We start from the raw sequence: 20297 nt of genomic DNA, 5'->3' as shown, positions 1-20297 counted from the left end.
ATAATATTAAAGAATCCTAAATAGCAAAACCTTACTAGTCCGTATTGGGGAACCTAGTTTTCAGAATTTAAATCAAATAATATGCTTAAGGTTCGTGGTATTTCTGAGAAGTATGGGTACTCCTGAATCAAATGCTGTACGGTATACACTTTTATAGAAGTGGCTTACCCCTAATCTGTCACCTATAATGTTTTTTTTAAAGTGCGATATAATGAATGTCTGGATTAAGCATCATATTGATGGGCTCCGGTTTTATGCACATTTACTGTCACGTGCTAAATGTTCTGATTTATTCTCAAAGTGATCATTAATCTACCTAACTGATATTTTATAAAGTTGTTATCAGTCTAAATAATGCTGTTGGATATTTTGTGGAAGTTTTGAACATGGTATTACCGTTCTGTATTAAGCTAGTTACACTTGTACTATATCATGTAACATTGAGTTCTTAAATGACAAACACCTTTGGAAGAGTAAAGCTTATGTAGATGTAATCTTGTTTTCTTCTGAGTCACCTTATTCAGGCTCTACTGAGTGTTCGGATTAACCTACTTTAGACAAGGCAGTTTTCCTGAATAAAACTTAAGAGTTGAATAGACTCAATTTAGAAATCGAATAGTAAGAAAATTATCAAAAGATATCAAATGTTATTTTAATTCTAGTGGTCAATTGTTGTACTTGAATCGTAAGATATAGTAGTAAAGAGAATATGAAGAGCTAAACAAATAGTAATAATTTCAAAATGTTAATCAGAGCATTTACTAAAAAACATCGCATTTGGTAATGCAATCCATTCATATAGATAATTTTTAGAAAGTTTTAGTTGAAGTTTTTCTAAAGTGTGTAAATGTAAATATTTTAAGACGCAAAAGGAGTTTCAATAAGGTAAACGCGAGATGGTTGGGAATCCATCCGCGTCTCTAGGGGTTATCTCGGTTACAGGATTTGCGTTTGTGATTGGGTTTAAAGAATGTTGTAATGTAAATTGATAGCATTATACATTGCAAGGATATAACTGAAATGTTTACAAAATACGTAAGTTCATTTGCAATCTGTAACTACAATGGATCAACGTTTTGTAATACCGAACAGCTGATTGGTATATATAGAGAATACTTTAGTTAACGGAAAAGGTTTCCGATTTCTTGTGTAAAAAATGAAGCTCCTTTGCGCAGTACGAAGACACAATATCATACTTCATACTAATATTATAAATGTGAAAGTTTGTATGTTTGTATGTTTGTATGTTTGAAGTTCTCACGCATTAACTACTGGTCGGATTAAGCTGAAATTCAGTATGATGATAGCTTACGTTCCCGATTAACATAGACATACTCTTATCTCAGATCCTTTCGAGCTCCACCCCAGTGGCTCTAGAGTTTCTTGCCAGTATTCATATTTAAAAGGAATTAAAACAATTTGCCAGCAGTTTCAACTACACAAGTTTGGCTCTATGATGATAGCATTAAAAAGTTGTAGGGCTTACCAACAGGATGCAGCACTATTATTTTTTTTTTCATTTATAACAGCATCTAAATTGAACCAAGCAGCAACAAAAAGCTGTGATACACAATGGGAACTGCCTAAGTACCTATGATTGTTTACAGTTATGTTTTTCATCTAAAAATAATTTGTGATATTGTGCGAATATTTGGTAATTTAATCTGTTCTATGTTGTTTAGTGGCAGACCAATATTATGGTTATGGTAGATGAGTTTCTATGGTATACTATAGCATACCGTAAATTAAAAGAACCAAATCTTCCCAAACCGTGTCCTCTTCCATTGCAAACACAAAGCACGAGTATAACTGCAATAAGCGTTTTATACGCCAACCCCGTACGAAGGACGGGTACTCTGCTGGTAAGTAAGTGTAAGTGAAAAGTAAAGGTATCAATACGCTTAAATAAATTCCTACCTATTTCATTGTTTAGTAGGCCTATGAAATGGAAATGGTCATGCCTCATCACGGAGGCTAAACACATGGGTTCGTGCATGTAATTGATACCTATCTTTTCATCGCTTATTGATAAGAGTAGGCTACATTGTATCTAAGAGACTGATTCATCACCAGCAACAACACAATAACATATTAGGACGAGGTTTGTAGATCCAAACATAGGTTTAATAAGGCCACAATTTTAAACCCGTCTCTCTCATGTAACATCTCATAGATGAAAAAAAAAAACTATGAGTCAAGATAAAAATATACGTGATTTGCCATATAAAAACCTTCAACATAGAGGCAACCATATTATCTTTAGTTTAATATGTTGATTTTTAGTTTCAGAAGGTTATTTACACACTATCTCATCATTCGTAAGAACACAATATATTGACGAACTTTTCACGCCTGAATTCAAATTTCACCATAAGGAAATTTAAATAAAAAAAATTCATATACTGGGGTAATTTAACACTAGCTAAACATAATTCAGGTGCCCAATACCTGCCCATATAGATTTTCATAGCTAAATGGTCCGAAATTCAGACTATTAAGGAATAGTATTTTATTAGACAAAATGATTAACAATGTAGGCTAACACCTCGAGGCAAAACATTTAATTCCAAACCAAAGTTTTATATGGTTTACAAAATCTCCTTCAAAAGGTAAACCGAGCCCGATGAATAAAAAACAAAGATTAAATCTATTTGTTGCACCTATATTTTAATAGCTAACTAGTCAGGGTGGAAGATATATTTACAATAAAAAAAACCTCTCGATAACACATTTTAACCAAACTGAAGTTTCAATAGGATTTAAACGCCTCCTTTCATAATGTACCGGTACCGAAAATGTGAACACAACAATGCCAAAAAAACTTAATGTGCATTAGCGTTACACATATAATATTTTAATAGGCAAATTATCAGAGTTCAATAGTTTCATTATCACCTCACTGTCAATACCTCTTGATGACGCCCTTAAAAATGAAACTGAAGTTTCAATATGGTCTTCATTCAAATACCATTGTACAGGGTACGAACACAAAGTCAAACCTACTCAAACATATACTAAACAAATAGTCTATACATGAATATTTTACAGGTGACTATTCATTTGAGTTTCAAAAACCTGGATGTATTCCTTATCAAGCTGTTATGGCCTACCTTTCAAAAGTTATCCGAATGAGACTACATGTACACAGCACTACACAATGCGATGTAACACTCGAACCGCACAAACGTCAAGATGTCACGAAGCACAGTACAGTTAGAACCCACGTGTAGTGAAGGCACTTGACAACAACAACAGGTAACAACGCAACAACGCCAACAACGGGTGAGTGGCCTCGCTGGAGAGGTATGCGACACTAGCGCCTACTGGAGAACGTCGCCCGAACTGGAGTCGCAACTGGAGGGAGAAGAGAAAGGAGCAGTGGTCAGTGACTGTTACAGTTGGGTTCAGGTTTGGATGGCGTTGGAAATACCAAAAAGCAAAAGCCGGGAAGAGTAGCTAACAACTTACAAAAATATGGCACGGAGACCCCTCAGTAAACAAGTTTAGGGGTCCTTGCTTGATGAAACTAGTTCATAGGCATTGTACAATCAGGGACTAACAACTATGGGGCTCCTACTCCTAAGACACCTTTGTTTGGGACAACATACTACAGAATGGGGGGGTTCAGCGAACATATTTTGGCGCCCCATAATAATGTGAAACTAGATCATATTCAATAATCGGGCACCAACAACTATGGGGCTTCTAAGGACACCTTTGTTTGGGACACTGGTAATCAGCTAAATGTGTAAATAGAGAGTCACGTGTCTTTTATGATCAATTCTAAAGACTTAGGGGTTCCGAGAACATCTTCATGAGACCCATATGTGAGGCATGTCTGTGCAAAAGGCAATTCGTCATTGGTATTTTATTTTTGAGCCCTATCAATTCGAGGGCCCCTTAGAGAATAACTCTCGGGGGCCCTATACTATGTCAGTGTTAAACACAGAAAACATCCTACTAGTATGTTTTCTGTGGTGTTAAAGGAGATAGGTCTTGTGTCTAACGAAACAGGGGCCCAGCGAACGGTTATGTTAATCTTATATTTGTGTTAGATTTACTTTTGTTGTTCCCTGAGCTCTACATGATCAAGATGCAATGTTAGATGTTTGTGTAGCCCTGTGCATTTTCTCCTTGGGTGGCATCTTCAGGGGTCTTCTTAATTCATCTTATCACTAACACTATAGTCAAAATGACTAAGCAATATCCAATATCTTTATGCGGCTCCTGTAAAAACTATGTATGTATGAATAGGAACGGATTACAGACATTTTATGTTCCTAGTACATTTAAATTAAAACTAAATATGATAGTGTAGCTTACGACACATAAATGTGTAACTAGAAGCTCTGTTTTTACACGTCTTTGGATCATGAAGATATAAAAAACACATAATATGTTATGTGTTTCATATATCTTCTTAACCATAATGTTATAACATTGTGGTTAAGATTAATAGAATTAGCTATTATTACAATTACAGATCTAAATATAATACACATATGTTTAAAATTCAAACTGAATATACAGTACTGTTAGATTCACTTACCATATTAAATAGTTTGTCGATAAAAATATTTGAAGAGTTCAATTGAATTACGTTATAACCAACCATTTATTTAATTTAACTGAAATTGTTCCAGACTAAATTAGTGTGCAATAGATTTTAGAGACCAACTGTGCAATTAATAACATGTTTATTTTGGTTTAAATTTTTTAAACTTGTAAATTAGGTTACCGCATGGATTTAATACTTTTATTCAAAGCATTCAGTTTACTTAAATAACTTCTATTTAGTTTTTCCACGTTCTTTCTCTTCTAACAGCACTTTTTCTCCATGTAGCCTAATTTTTAAAAGTATTGTAAGAATGTTGTAAAACACGACCTCCAATCTTATACAAAAACTACTCGATACCCTCGTATTACTGTAAAGGTTCTCAATTGGGTAAAAAAGTATGGAAATTATCTGTACACAGCTGTGGTAGCGAAACAGTGTTGGATTTGGCTTGGGAACTGGTAACACGGGTCAAAATCAATAGTAATTGTAAAATATTCCGTATATAATTATTGCTTTGAAAATAATTGACAGTAGAAATTAGTACAAATACATGGAGGGGTGGAAGGCAATTTTAATTATGTCTGAATATTAACAGTAACATATTATAAAGCTTAGCAAGAAGTTGTAGTTTAATGTCAATCTTCCGTTTATTAATGATTTGTGAATGCCATATTTTAAAATATTTTCACTACACTACTATGAGTTGAGCTGTTTTCGTTATGTGCTTACAACCTGTGAAACATAATATTTTTAACAGCTGTCTATGGTTTACTACCGAAAGTAACATCGTTTACAACCAAAAATTGTCCACTGTCCAAAAACTTCAAATATTTGTTATTGTTTTATCAACTGTTACAATTTTCAACAACTAGAGTATAAATATTAACTTTAAATTGAAGGCATAACCTAACAAATGTTATGAGTTTTGTAATGAAAAAAATAATTATTCTTTGTAGTGTAGCGAAAACTAACGTTCAAAATACGAGTGAAAGTGGTTCTATATATATTTTCGACCATGTAAAGTGCTCGATAAATCTCGCACTTTAAAAATGGTCTCAAATATGTAATGACTCACTTTCTACTCTTGTTATGAAAAATATACTATTCATGATTGTAAATTACGAATTCCCAACCAAGCTTATAAATCGTTAAATATGTGATCTAATAACTAATAATGCTTAAAATGGGACTAGGCTTATAGTGTAATATTAAATAATAATAACCACCGCCGCAGCAAACCTGCAGACTAAGCAAATTTCCAAGATAGGACTTACACAAAAATGCCTCCTTAAAAATATCATATTTATTCCAAATTTAAATAGAATTAGTTTAACGAGTTTTGCAGGTTTGCTGCAACAAGGACTTTAAAAAGGTGGTTTTAAAATGTTAATAGTTTAGTAAGAAATGAATTATTTTCCAAATTCGATCAAAATATGTTCATAAACAAGCAAACTACAACAGTTGACTTATTCTCCATAAGAATAACATGGAGATTTTATATTTAAAATTTTTTGGAATTTTTCCCGTAATCATTAGGCGCACAATAACGATTCAATATACTAAATTATTTGTTTTTTTAAGCTTTACAAAATGGTTTGGAAAGAAATTGTAGTAAAGTTTTGTGTTTTTAGGGTCAAAAATGGGAAAAACCTATTTTTACCCCATAAAACTCCCCATAAACCCCCGTTCCCATAGTCCGATCATGCTGGTTCGCGAACTCGTTCGAATGAATGTAGGTTTACACGTTTGTACCAAATTTCATCAAAATCGGATCATTTTTGCTCCAGTTATCGTGCTAACGGACATATATATATATATTTGAATTTGAACGGATGGTGTTTTCAGCTTCTAGGGACCTCAAAACGAAAAAATAAATCGGTCCCGGGTCCAGGTCTTACCATGAGTACTACGGTAATAGCTTATTTCCTATATGGGAAATTCGCGAAAAAAACACTACAAAGTTTAACATTTAAAATTATAAATTTGAGTTATAAAATTAAAATTTTAAATATAATAATTAATACTAATTTAAAATAATATAATAATTGTACAATTATAATTTTAAACATAAACATAACCTTCAGTTTTGTGATGTGTCTGATGATGCCAGCATAGCTGGCGAAAGGCCTCATAAAAATTAAAAATTCAGAAATATTGGCGGAGTTATTATTTTAAATTAGTATAATTCCAATATTAACAGTTCTTCTTGAAGATAATAATTAATGTAATTAATGCAATATTTAAATTTCGTAGATAATAGAGTTCGGTCATTGCTACTGCAGTTGATACGATTTTCTGCCGTGCCTTCAGTTCTGTAACTGCACATTCACAATTTGAGAGTTTATAGCCGCAAGAAGTTGAAGGCGCGGTCATAACTGAAAATCACCAATGTTCAATTGTTATTTAAATTAATTTAGTTAAACAGAAGCCATAATTTTTACACTTCCACAAACTGCTAAAGTCAACATCTGATATTGCAAACGGTTAAAAAACGAAACAACAAATACAAAACTAGATTTCGAACTGACTGTTTGCATCCCATACAATTAATAGGCCCTATGTAAATATTAATGTGACCTAAATGGGTCTGACATGTTATGAAATAAAATTAAACTAAAGTGGGGGTGAAATAGTGTTAAAGATAAAATCATAAAACTTACTGAGCTTGGAAGCAGTTAAGTTAGGCAAGCGTGCTTCTGCATAAAGTCAACAAGAACTTCTGGCTCATGCAACTATCCGTATGTGTGAAACTTTGAGTTCAACATTTATTGCTTAAGAAGATTCTTAAGGTATACAAAAGTTTTACTCATACATTTTACTTTTTACATAGCTTTAAGTTTACTTAAGGGGAGTCGCTTCTGAAATCGCAAAAATGGTCATTTTAACTAATTTTTACTTTGTATCAGGCTTTTATAGGCCTACTTAAGAAAGACCTAAAACAAAAAAAAATTAATAAAAACTATTTTTTTATGTGCTCTAAAAGTGGGTTTTGTTGTTTTTCCGGAGCATTTAAAAAATTGATATTTAAAGAAAACCATAAACCTTACACAAATGGAAATGGTATACTTTTCTTCAGCATTCAATTTACTTTAATATCACGTATTTTTATTGTATTACAGAAACAATTTACTTTTTTTTTAATGACAGGAAATTTTAAGAATATTTTTAAATTTTTTAAAATTTTTTGTTAATTTATATATAAAAAACAATTTTACCAAATGGATTCAAAATACGTGTTCTTTTAGGTTTTTATATGCAAAAGGTGTGTACAAAATTTCAGAACTGTAGCTCAAGTAGTTTTTTGGGAATATAAAAGTTTTTAGGCTGAAGCATGGAAAAACACAACTTTCGGGAAACAGAAGTTTTCCGGCAGATGTGTTTTACTATACAAAATAACTAGCATTTTTTAATAAAAAACATTTTTGGTAATGTTTTTTTACAATGCCATGGTAACAAACAATTAAGAATGCAAAAAGCTATAAACTACAATTTATTTAGGGCTAAGTTGTGAATAACATATGCACATACCTTTTTATAAGCCTTTGGTTACATTAGCCTACTTGTCTTTGTCGCACCGTAAAACAGTTTTTTTTTATTTTTTTTCTCCTAGGTACATGTATGTAAAAATGATTTTGGGTGGTTTTTATAATGTAAAAAGATATATATAATAATTTAGGAACAAAAAATTTTAAGATTTTTCACTAATTTGAGTAGTGACTCCCCTTAACAAAAATTAAAAACAAATTTTTGGATCACACTGATGGCTTTTGAACACGTTTTTACTTGTTTCAATAAAAATGGTATTAATTGTGTTTAGTTTCCTTTGTTTCTTTGTAACCAAGAGATATTCAAAGATATAATTTTATTGTTTAAATACAAGGCAAATAGTAGAACTATGATCATATCCCTATCACTTTGCACCTTGCTCGTTAACCTATGTATTACGGAATACGGTAAAGTTTGTTTTCAACTCTTAGTAAATATTTTTACAAATAGATATTTCTAGAACTGTTCATTAAGTAGTATACTGTTCTAGCCTTTAATTTTAACCAAAACCACTGTAAATTTAAATGTGTTTTGTTCAAGTTTAAACCCTTTCAAATTGAAAATGTGACATTCAAGCTCGCTTCGCATTCCCCTTAATATTCAGATCCATTCTAAGTTTACATTCAGAGTGTATTGAGGTTAAACCTAGAGACAGTGACTCAGATGTCTTAATGCTATTATTTCCACTTTATCCTGCACCATTTCCTTTCTAGTTTCTGTCATATAAACCGCATAATTTCCTCCCTAGTTTGAGTTATTTCTTAAGTAGTCCGCACTATTTGCTCTCTAGTGTTCTTCATTTTATCGCTATAGTACTTTATTTGACCTCTAGTGTACACTATTTTCTCTCTTATCTGTAGTATTTTCTCTCTAGTAAGCTGCATTTTTTCTATTGTACACTATTTTTATCTTTTGTCTACTCTGTTTCATCTCTAGTATACAATATTTTTTCTCTTGTCTACACTATTTTCTCTCAAGTAAGCTTCATTTTCTTACTAGTGTACACTATTTCCCTCTTTTGTCTACACTTTTTCCTCTCTAGTGTACTTCATTTTCTCTCTTGAATGTACTATTTTCTCTCTAGTGAGCTTCGTTTTCTTTCTAGTATACATTATTCTCCTCTTGTCCATACTAAATTTTCTGTCTAGTGTGCTTCATTTTCTTTCTAGCATGCATTATTTTTCCTCTTGTCCAAACTACATTTTTCTCTCTAGTGTGCTTCATTTTCTGTCTAGTATACATTATTTTTCCTCTTGTCCAAACTACATTTTTCTCTCTAGTGTGCTTCATTTTCTTTCTAGTATACATTATCTTTCCTCTTGTCCATACTACATTTTCTCTATAGTGTGGTTCATTTTCTCTCTTGTCTATACTACATTTTCTCTCTAGTATGCTTCATTTTATTTATTGTCTACACTATTTCTCTCTTGTCTATTTCCTCACTGGTGTATCTTTCCTCTATACTCTACACGATTTCGGTCCTAATTTGCTTAATTTCTTCACACTATAAAATAATAAACCTGAAGTGACTCAGTACCGTACTATAGATTGAAATTTTACAAGATCAATCTGCCGTACACTTACTTAATTAAAAGATGGACGATATTCCAAAATAACCCTTTACTTCACAAAAATATTATATTTATTCTCAATATTTATGAAAGATTTTAAAATTCACTGAACAACATTTATCTCTACTAAAGTGTAACATAAATTATATCTGAGGGGCCAAGAGCGGTTATTCAAGCACCAACTACAACCACATTAAACACTAACCATGGCCAATGCCGGGCCAACTTCTGTCCCTATAAATAACGAGGAGTTTGTGTGAGACAGTCGTGATCTATTGTGTTGTTGGTCTCGTCAAATTTTACTTCTTCCTCATTTTAATAGGGAGAAAAGTCATTTAGCAAATATCAATAATCTGTGAAAATGTTGGTGGAATATGCAAGACTTAAAGTTCAACAAACTAGCCTACTTTATTTTTTTTTTACTTAATTAAACCATTTTCGTACACGAACCTATGAATAGACGATATTTTAAATACATTTTATATTAATAAAAATGCTATATTTTTACTTAGATTTTTTAAGCAAATTCACCAAAGAATATTTTTCTCAACAAAATTGCAGGAATATAATTTTTTCCCTAAAAGTTCCTAAAAGTAGTTCGTAAAACTACGAATGTGTTGGCTTATAATCCACCATAACTTGGTAGGTCAAGCTACCTGTGGGATTTTCATTGCACTGTAAGCCAAATGCACATTTTTTATTATTAAACTTTGTTCAATACTTTTATTACTTTCTAATGAAATGGCGACCATACAAAGTAGGTATTTTAAGCCAAATATGAATGGAGATGAGTGTAGGATGAGTGGCGCGACCATGTAGTCTTGTTAGTGACTAAGGCCGTCATATCCCTTAGACACAGCTGTTAGTTAATAGCCCATACAGCTAATGGCAACTAAGGGACCCACATATACAGTTTATAGTGGAATCCGAAACACATTTTTGCCTTGGTATATACGAATTGGTCTAATTATCAGGATAGTACTGCGGATAGTCGTAGTACTCACCCGTGCGGACGTTAATCCACACCAGGGAGTATCGCATCCACAGTGCATGCCTATAAATATCCACAATTCGTGACCTCCTAGTAGCTGGATTACAGGACGACACCCCCGTCCCAGTCATTAGTAGTTAGTTTCTATTGATTGTAGTTTGATTAATTTAAAATAAAGGCAAATGTAAAAAGTAAAGAATGTTTTCATTATGGATCAGCTTAAGACAGTTTTGAGGCATGTTTCTGTTTGAGTTTATATTTTTAGCGGATTTCCCAGGGAATAAGCTATCATCGTAATACTCATGATAAGACCGGGACCAATTTACTTTTTCGTTTTGAGATACATAAAGGCCAAAAACACCATCCGTTCAAACTCATGTACAGTATATATGTTCGCTGGCACGTTAACGCGAGCAAAAATGATCCTATTTAAATTAATCCAATTAGGCAAATGGAAATTCGCTTCGTGTTCAGGTTTGCTGTGGTGGGTGTATTTATTATTATATCAATATGAAGACTATTGTGACCAAGAGAATGATTTATACATATATTTGTAAACTATCATCTCTCACTGTGTAAAATTTACTGTAAAAAATACAGTTTTATCAGCTTACTAAAAGGTGTCCCAACGTGAAACTCGTATCATTTGGGCTTAGGTTAGGTATCAATTTAAAACGATAACTATTGCAGTATTCTAAATCAATGTATATAATAATTAGGATTAAAAAAAGACCGAGTAGTTTAGTTATTTGATCAAAATTCTATAAAACTCTAAAATGACGAAACGAATCTCTAAATTAAAAACAACAAAGCAATTTCACGGAAAGTAAGAAAGTCATTAAAAGTAGTCAAAGATAACCTACAACAATTGATGAGTTGCCTTTTACTGATTCAATGCTCATACACATTAGTTATATTCATTAATTTGTCGTCACATGCAAGATATATTACAGTTATTGCACTTGCCATAGACGATTGATTGATAATTATTGCTATTATGAAATACTATTGCTGCATCCTGGCAATTGTCAATCCATCTGCATGATGAAACAATAGTTTTAAAATTTGAAATAAATCATATCCTTATATTAGCCTATATATGTTATTGGATGGATCAATTTTTTTGCAATATTAATGGCTAAGCATTGGTTTTTCACACGTTTCAAAACATGTTTAACCTGTTTAAATGCTTTTTCAGTATTTCGGTATCTGAAATACTGTATCTATATATATAAAATCCAATGTATGTATGTTTGTTTGCTTGTTTATTTGTTTGTTTGTCCTTTATGGACTCCGAAACCACTCGACAGATTTTAATGAAACTTTCAGGCATTATTAGGCATTATGCAAGGATGGTTTTTGTGAAGTTTGGTGCAGATCCGTCAAAAGGGCTCCGCCCCACGGGCTCTGGAGTTTCCCATGTTAACCTTATGAGTACTCATATTTAAATGGAATTTAAGAATCTTAACAGCTGGTTCAACTGAACAATTTGATTCTGTGGTTCAATAGCATTAAAAAGTAAATTGGTTTACCAACAGGGTCCAGCACGGTATTTACTCAGGGGAGGTACAGAAGAGGCTACGATGACAGCTGTGGGCTTCTTATTAGCTGAGGGAACGCCATTACCGTAACAATACGAGCAGATACCATCGGTCTCGGTGGTCTTAGCGTGCCGGGCTGATATGCTGAAGGTCCCGGGTTCGAATCCCGCTAGTAACGTTTACTTTTTGTCCAAGAGTTTTTCACTATCAGCAAGTTTGGTTGGTTTGGTTTGATTATGACAGTTTAATTTTATTATTAAGTTATTATAAAATTTTAATTTAGCAATTTCTAGTTTTATTTAATAAACAGAATTATTTTTTCTATTACTAAACTTTTGTTATACTGTATTATTTCATTATCAGCAAGTTTGGTTAGTTAAGTGAGGTTATGATAGTTTAATTTTATAATTAAAAAATAATAAAATTAAATTTGAGGCATTTATAATTTTATTTTATGAACAGAACTATTTTTGCGATTAGTAACTTAAACCTGCATTGCCAAAGTGCTCTCTACTACAGCGCTGTTCACGGAGGAATTTTGAACTAATGCCTCAATCGTACCTCCCCTAAGTCAGACCCGGTCCAGCACTATTATTTTTTTAAATTTATGACGACAGCTAATTTGCAACCAAAAGATCAAATCAAAATCAAATCAAAAATCACTTTATTCACCTTTATAAATACAGGAATACATTATTAGGGCAAGAATAGTATTCCCCCGAATGGACTGCAAGTCCGTGCTCGAGGGAAGAGCTCTTACCAGCAGGAAATATGTTTTGGAAATAAGTCCATAGGTCAAAAACATGTGCACACTGTTTATAAATAATGTGTACATCTGTACTTAATACGTATCAGGAGCTCTTAATATATATATATATATATATATATATATATATATATATGCTATATAAATATATTGTATACTAGAATTAGTTAACAATAAACAGCCTTAATCAACAATAAAAATATTAATCTATGAAGAAAAGTTTATTTTCATAGCTATTATGGCGTTTGATGTCAGAGATTAATTTAAACGTAAGGCGAGCGAATTAAAGCCTCTGCAGCCTCTCGTCCCACAGTCATCAGCCACTCACAGACCTTGCTTTTATACACAGCGTTACTGCCTGATTCAGCATCAGTTATGTTGGGCGGCAAGTGAGTGAGCGTAGCGAACGAACTTCAACCCGGAGGAGAGTTAGCGTAGCGAACGAGCTAATCTGAAGGCAAGTGAGCGCAGCGAACGAGCTCCAACCTAAAGGTGAGTGAGTGTAGCGAACGAACTTCAATCAGAACGTGATTGAGCCATGCGAACGAGCTCATCTTGAAAATGAACGAGCATTTGACATAAAACAACATTAGGACAGGACGACGTCTGTCGGGCCAGCTAGTTTATATATATATATATATATATATATATATATATATATGATATCTGGTTTTTCTAAGAAGTTACAAGAATATCAACGGATGGTTAAGATACTAGTGTATATTGTGATTTGTATACAGCATTACTAATAGTGTAGTTATTTTAATCCCTTACCTGCTAATACAGCATATTCATTTATGCAATAGTGATATATCATTTGAGCAAAACACGTTGGAAACAACTTATAAACACCTATTTCAACAGCATAATGTAACGGTTAAGTACTGTGTAAGAAGCCCAATGTTAGATCTACTTCTTTGAGCATGAAACCTTAATTGCTTTTAAAAGCTTTCAACACAAGTTGAAGTTACTTCAAAACCTTTCCCTGTTAATCTCTTTTACAGTGGAAAATGTAGGAGTAAATAAGCATTCGACGCATCCCAGAAAATTTTAAATATTGTTTCTGTTATACAAGTGTTTGATTAAATTTACGAAAATTTGTCGGATTTTGATGAAAGCTAAAATCCAAAGTTGCAAAAGATATAGAGTATAATTTACTACTATTGTAAACAATATTACAATGGTGTTTTCTGTATAACTGGAAAACGTTTGAATGGAAAAGTTGTTTACTTGGATATGATTTGTCACCACCGAGATCTATGATCCCATTATGTTTAGGTTTATCACACTGCAAAAATAACCAATGTTGACCATACCTTTAAACACTAAACAATAAGTTTCAATAAGAAAATTATAGTGTTATTTAAGGGATTTATGCTGTCATATTCAATCAAGCTTGGTAAAAAATGGAATTATCCCGACAGGATGGCTTTTGGCATCTGATCCCATGCTCGCTGCTCAGATAAGAAAATTAATTACAAATTAAAATAGTACACAATACCAACCAAAGCTGAAAAATTTATGAAAAACCCACATAGTGAACAAAACCATAAATCATTATAAATAACACAATAGTTTGCACAAACAGAGGAAGAGCATACAATGCTCAAGATGGTGGCTTAAGTCAGAAAAATCATTATGAGTAATAGTTGTGTGGAAAAATAACGTTTTAAATTACATTGATAACTGTTCATTAGTTTGTTTGAATTCATTTTAATACAAACATATCTGTAATAGTGACTATAAGGCTGTAAATGTAATTTAAAGGACTGTAACTAAAATTACAGCACAAAAGAAATACTCATTATAATATAAATCAACACCTTATAACATTCGACTGCAAAGTACTGTACAAGTGAACACAAGGTAATATGCCAAGTTGTCATAAAAAAAAATACAAATCCTGTAAATAAACTTCCTCTAATAATGTATGTTCCTAAAAAAACGCTTCATTTCCCATTTAATTGAAATTCGTCAAAAGCTATCACTTATTTAGGCCTAAGCAAAATTAATTGGTTTTTATTTCTATTTTAAACACATACGCGTAGATGCAGAATCTTTGGTGGTAAATCTGCAGGAAAAACCCGGCAAGTAATGTCCCGTTATCGGTGTGCTTGTTTATTAATAAACAATCTTAATAAACTGCAAACAAACAAAACTCAACCTTTACTTGGCTAATTAAGTGTTCTACTTGGGCAGAAGATGTTTTTGGGATCTTTAAATAGTGTCTAGACAAATAAGTGGCTTCTTCATGGTCATTAAAAAAAAATAAAGAGGCATAAAACAAATCAAGATGTAGAGGAGGAGGTTTGGACATAGAGGGTCTTGTACGAAATAAATGGAAAAAAATAACTTTTCACTGTATCGTTAGAATAAGAAATCTACGTAGAATAGATAACCTTTAATACATTTTTGTTACGTATAACGTAAGCCTTAGATTACTGTTAAGATAACGAAATTCGATAGAAGGTACAATCCTTCCACTGTTTTATTTGAAAGTCTTTGGATCATTTATGATATAAACATTATCCTATTGAGATAAACAAGGTTTCCCAACTCTGAAGGTTTACACGTAATTCAACTGATGTTTTGTACTATGTGTAAGCATTGCACTATGTTGTAAGATATTAAATACGAACACATAAGGTTTTAGATAATGAAGCGATAAACATACTCAAAGATACTAATTAATTAAACACCAAGAGGTAAACCACACTAAGGACGCACTTGTATTAAATCCTGGCCATTAATGTCTCCAGCTTCTGATAAATACGCAATACCCAAGTTTATCCAGCCACAGATTGTTTATCTTGATAACTGCAATCCCTTTGGTGCGAGTGCGGACCTAAAAATTGACCTCGACCAAAATAAACCTCAATAACCTTTTATAATTGAGCTGAAAATAATATTTTGTAGTTATTAGTAATTAATTTTCGGTTAAAAATGATAATAAATACATTTTCCATAAATAAAAGCGTTTATTGGTTGTGCTACTAATGGTTAGTACCGCACACTTTGGCGTAACGGTAACGGGTTCGAATCACGGCAAAAATTAAAAGAGTGTTAGACGGATTTTTTTTTAAATTAAATCCATTAATACAAATGTAGACATTGATAGGAAATTCCGGTGAAAATTTTAGAAAAGCAATAAAAATATAACTGATACCAGAATCCAACTAGAAGTAGAATCAATATGAATGCTGGAACACCAATAATTTATAAATACAAAATGTATAGACAATCCCAGTCCAACAAATAAATTATATATTGCATGATTTTATTCATATACTGTTAACACGGCGTATACTGTAATCCTAATTTACCTCCATATTTTTCTTGCATTATTCTTAATCATCACACATTTAATTTGTACTGAATTTTAAGTTGATAGTTTATAAGTGCATCAATTTATATTATCATTAAGTTAGATTGTACTTTTAGTTAGCATTACATACAAACTAATTGAAAAACACTTGAAAATGTTATCCTAACTTAACTCTCGAAAGTTGGATTGACGAGTTTGACTTAACATAGCGCATCCGCACCCAAAAACTTTTGTCTTGGAACTTGCCTCCGTTTAATTTAAGCCTTTGTTTCAAAACAGACTTATAATTTTACTTTGCGTGTTTCTAATAGTCAGTAAGAAGCAAAGTTTTAGCCTGCACAAAAACAATAGCTATAATTAAGAAAGTTGTTTTATTGTCATCATGAAAAACGTATTGAACGAATTCTGCAGTGTATACACGAGAAGAAATAACTTAAGCATCCTAACTAAGACATATCACTCTAATGAAGGACGATCTTAACAATATCTTGTTGTAGTTCCTGACAGTATAACATATTAGAACAAACAGACTTTTCTGAGAAATTAGTTTTGAAACTGTCACTTGTTATTATCGGTTTAATCAAACATTAAGTTCTTTTTTTGGAATTTCCTCTACATAGACTTCTAAGTTTACCACAATGTAGATTTATCAAAAAAATAATTTATATATCGATGGATTAGTTCACAAATGTTGCAAGTCACACTTGGCCAACTTTCGGGAAATGGAAAAAGAAGATTTATTATATTTATTATTAAGATACACATACTATTTAATGGTTACAATACCATCGTTAATTTATGAATACATCATTACATTCTTTATCGCAATGTTTAATCTGATTTTTTCGATGATTTTGTCATATTTCAAAAATAACATAAACGTAAATGTTTGCTGAGAGATTTATATAAATTAATAAACTGAGTAACAAATAATAAATTACTAAATACCCCTCATCTCACAACTAAATACAGTATACGTATTTTTCTTACGTTACTGATATTTATATAAACATAGTTCACTACATAATTTAACCGATAACAATGAAATATATTGTTAATGTTAGAAAGATTAACGTATTGTTTAAATTATGCAGTTTTTGTAATGGTTGTTTGTGATTATACAGATCGAATAGACGTAAGGTTTTGCATACATCCAGCCTTGAACGTTGAAATCAGTGATAAAAATGGTTGAATGTAAAAGAAAACAACCAATAAGTAGAACTGAAGGTTTTCAAAGTTAAGATGCATTTTATGCAGGTAAATACGTATCCAGGGAAAAGTTTGAGCTCGTTCTGTGGAGAAAAGATCATTGTACAGACAAATGTTTATTTATTCAAGTGTCTCGGCGCACCTCAATGTTTTTAGTAACACAGTGAATGTGTTAGTAGCTCTCGAGACAAGATGTTCTTTCTAACAGCTCTTCGCCATCTTTAAAAGGTATTAAATTATATAATAACTGGAGCTCACCCCGTGGATGAAAAACTCGACCACAAGTATATATTGTGCAAACTTGTATATTTTCATTCCACACTGCAAACAAAACATGTAATTGTAATTTCTTATTTATATATAATTTATAATATATGATTTCCAATGATTTTGATTTTCTATTTATATTATTTTGTTATTTCATCACCAAAATAGCAACCCATAAGGCCAATATTTTTTCCAGATCTTAAATAAATTTTTGTGCTTATTTTTGAACCGACTTTAGTCAATTAAGGGATTCTGCACATCTACAGACAAATTCAGGGTGTTTTTTAAAAACTTGCATCTTTATTTATGTAAAAACCGCAATAGATAGAAATATGCAGTTTGCGGTAATCATCTAAATACGTAGGGGGCACAATTTTTTTGAATTCAACGTTACATTCAAATTCCCCCCCTCCCCCCCTGCCCACAACTAATTTTTTTTTTTAATAGCAAGGTACCCCTTGTGACATATCAAATAAAAGAGCATGAAAAAAGAAAATGTTTGATGAAAAAAATTGAAAATCGGTTCATAAATGTGTGAGATATTCCCCCCCTCCCCCCCCGGAACTTATTTTTTTTAATAGCAAGGTACCCCTCGTGACATATCAAATGAAAGAGCATGAAAAAAAATGTTTGGTGAAAAAAAATTAAAATCGGCTCATGAATTTGTGAGATAATCCCCCCCCCTTTTCCCCAACCCATAACTTGTTTTTTAATAGCGAGGTACCCGCCCTTGTGACATATCAAAGGAAAAATAAATTTCACCAAACATTTTCTTTTGTCATGCTCTTTCATTTGATATGTTTAAGGGGTACCTTGCTATTAAAAAAAAATTAAGCTCCGAAGAGGGGGGGGGGAGGAATATCTCGCAAATTTATGAACCGATTTGAAATTTTATTTTTTCATGCTCTTTTATTTGATATGTCACAAGGGGTACCTTACTATTAAAAAAAAAATAAGTTCGGGGCAGGGGGGAAACGGGGGGGAATGTGAATGTAACGTTGAATTCAAAACAATTGGGCCCCTACGTCAATAGATGATTCCCGCAAACTGCATATTTCTATCTATTGCGGTTTTTACATAAATAAAGATGCAAGTTTAAAAAAAAAAAAACACCCTGTATATTTCTAACAGTATGCGTAGATTTTCCCTGCGATGCACACGAGCTGAGTAAACAGTTTTTCAAGAAACACGCGTGTCTATGCCCCATGTTAAATCTCCGTAAGAAAATTTTAATTTTAGTTTTTGAGCCAATTAACATAAATATTTTCAAAATACAAATAAAACATGCACATATAGGACTTCCATTTTCGATCCAATTGACAAACATATTTTCTAAACACAAATACAACCTGCACATCTTTTGGTACAATCCGCGTATTGTTCGGTCCATTAGTATGGTCAGGCTGGCTGTCATAAGTGTTGCAAAGATTTTTTGATATAAGATTGCAAGGATTCATTTACATATGAAATATAGTATGTTTGTTGTTTTGGATTAGGTAAAATATGTGGATAAGAGAGTTAATTAGAGACTTTGAAACAGAGTACAAACTTATTTCTTTATTTATAAACTAGTTCATAGAAACCGTTCAATGCAAAGTCAAACCATATAATATATAATATATATGTGTAGTCATTATATCGTATAAAGGTTCTATTTACAGTTCATGGTGATTTCAGGGTGCGGCCGGTCAATAACAATTAAAACCTCTGGTGAACCCACGGGTTCTAATCCCGATAATCACCAATGTGTATCTGATGTGCCATGAGGTAATGTATTGAAGCTTTTTTTAAACCATTAGGTTCTAATATTAGGTAAACAGACATAAGGTGCTCAGTAGGGGAGAATTGGCTATGGAGAAAATATCCATTTTCAATTAGAGCGTGTAGTTGCGTTTGTGTATTAAAATATATTCTATTATCTCGTGAAACAAAGATATACGAAATAAAACAATGCAGTAAAGAGGGAATTGGTGTTAAAATTTCCCTAAGGCCTGAAATTGCGGTTGGTATTTTGCCGCACAAAACACCCTTGCAATATTTTGCTGAAACTTTCTGTCTTTCATAAATTTGTCTTACATTATAATGGAATCTTAGTTTATCTTTAAGTATTGTAAAACGTCTTAACTAATTTTATTTCTTAATTTGTTAAGTTAAGTTGTTAAGTTTTAACATCCTTACCTCTAACCCTAAAAAATATAAAACTACAAGAATTAATACTTTTACTGTATTCAAACATTATATAGCAACATTGTGTTTAAAACAGAAGAACACCATTACAAATTTTAGATAGGTTTATCGCGTAATAACATGTCATTCATATCACAAAACAATTATACACTTATTTTCATGAAAATAAACACAGCTTATAAAACCATTAACAATTCCCCTCAACCTTTCTAACCTTTCTATTATATTCCGAGCCAAAGGTTAACACAAATAAAATTGCTTTTAAGAGCTATTGGCAACCAACATTGCAGACCTGCCTAATGACGCAGTTTAACTCAAATTAGCTATTGAATAATT

The 20297-nt window shown here is 32.1% G+C and overlaps 1 protein-coding gene across 1 annotated transcript in view; it reads right to left on the bottom strand.

Moving 5' to 3' along the window:
• The window catches only part of LOC128995306 (calpain-C-like), a 90724-nt gene extending 87449 nt beyond the window's left edge, over positions 1-3275 (bottom strand). Inside the window, exon 1 of the mRNA XM_054420282.1 lies at positions 3111-3275. The gene's annotated coding sequence lies outside the window, so the exon portion shown is untranslated. The remainder of the gene's footprint in view (positions 1-3110) is intronic.
• Between the last annotated feature and the right edge of the window lie 17022 nt (positions 3276-20297).

Source organism: Macrosteles quadrilineatus, unplaced genomic scaffold, assembly GCF_028750875.1.
Source record: "Macrosteles quadrilineatus isolate MER2022 unplaced genomic scaffold, UCM_ALF_1.0 Scaffold_5__1_contigs__length_97177068, whole genome shotgun sequence".
Taxonomy (NCBI): domain Eukaryota; kingdom Metazoa; phylum Arthropoda; class Insecta; order Hemiptera; family Cicadellidae; genus Macrosteles; species Macrosteles quadrilineatus.
Note: the sequence above shows the minus strand (reverse complement) of the source record. Positions and strands in the feature narration are given on the sequence as shown.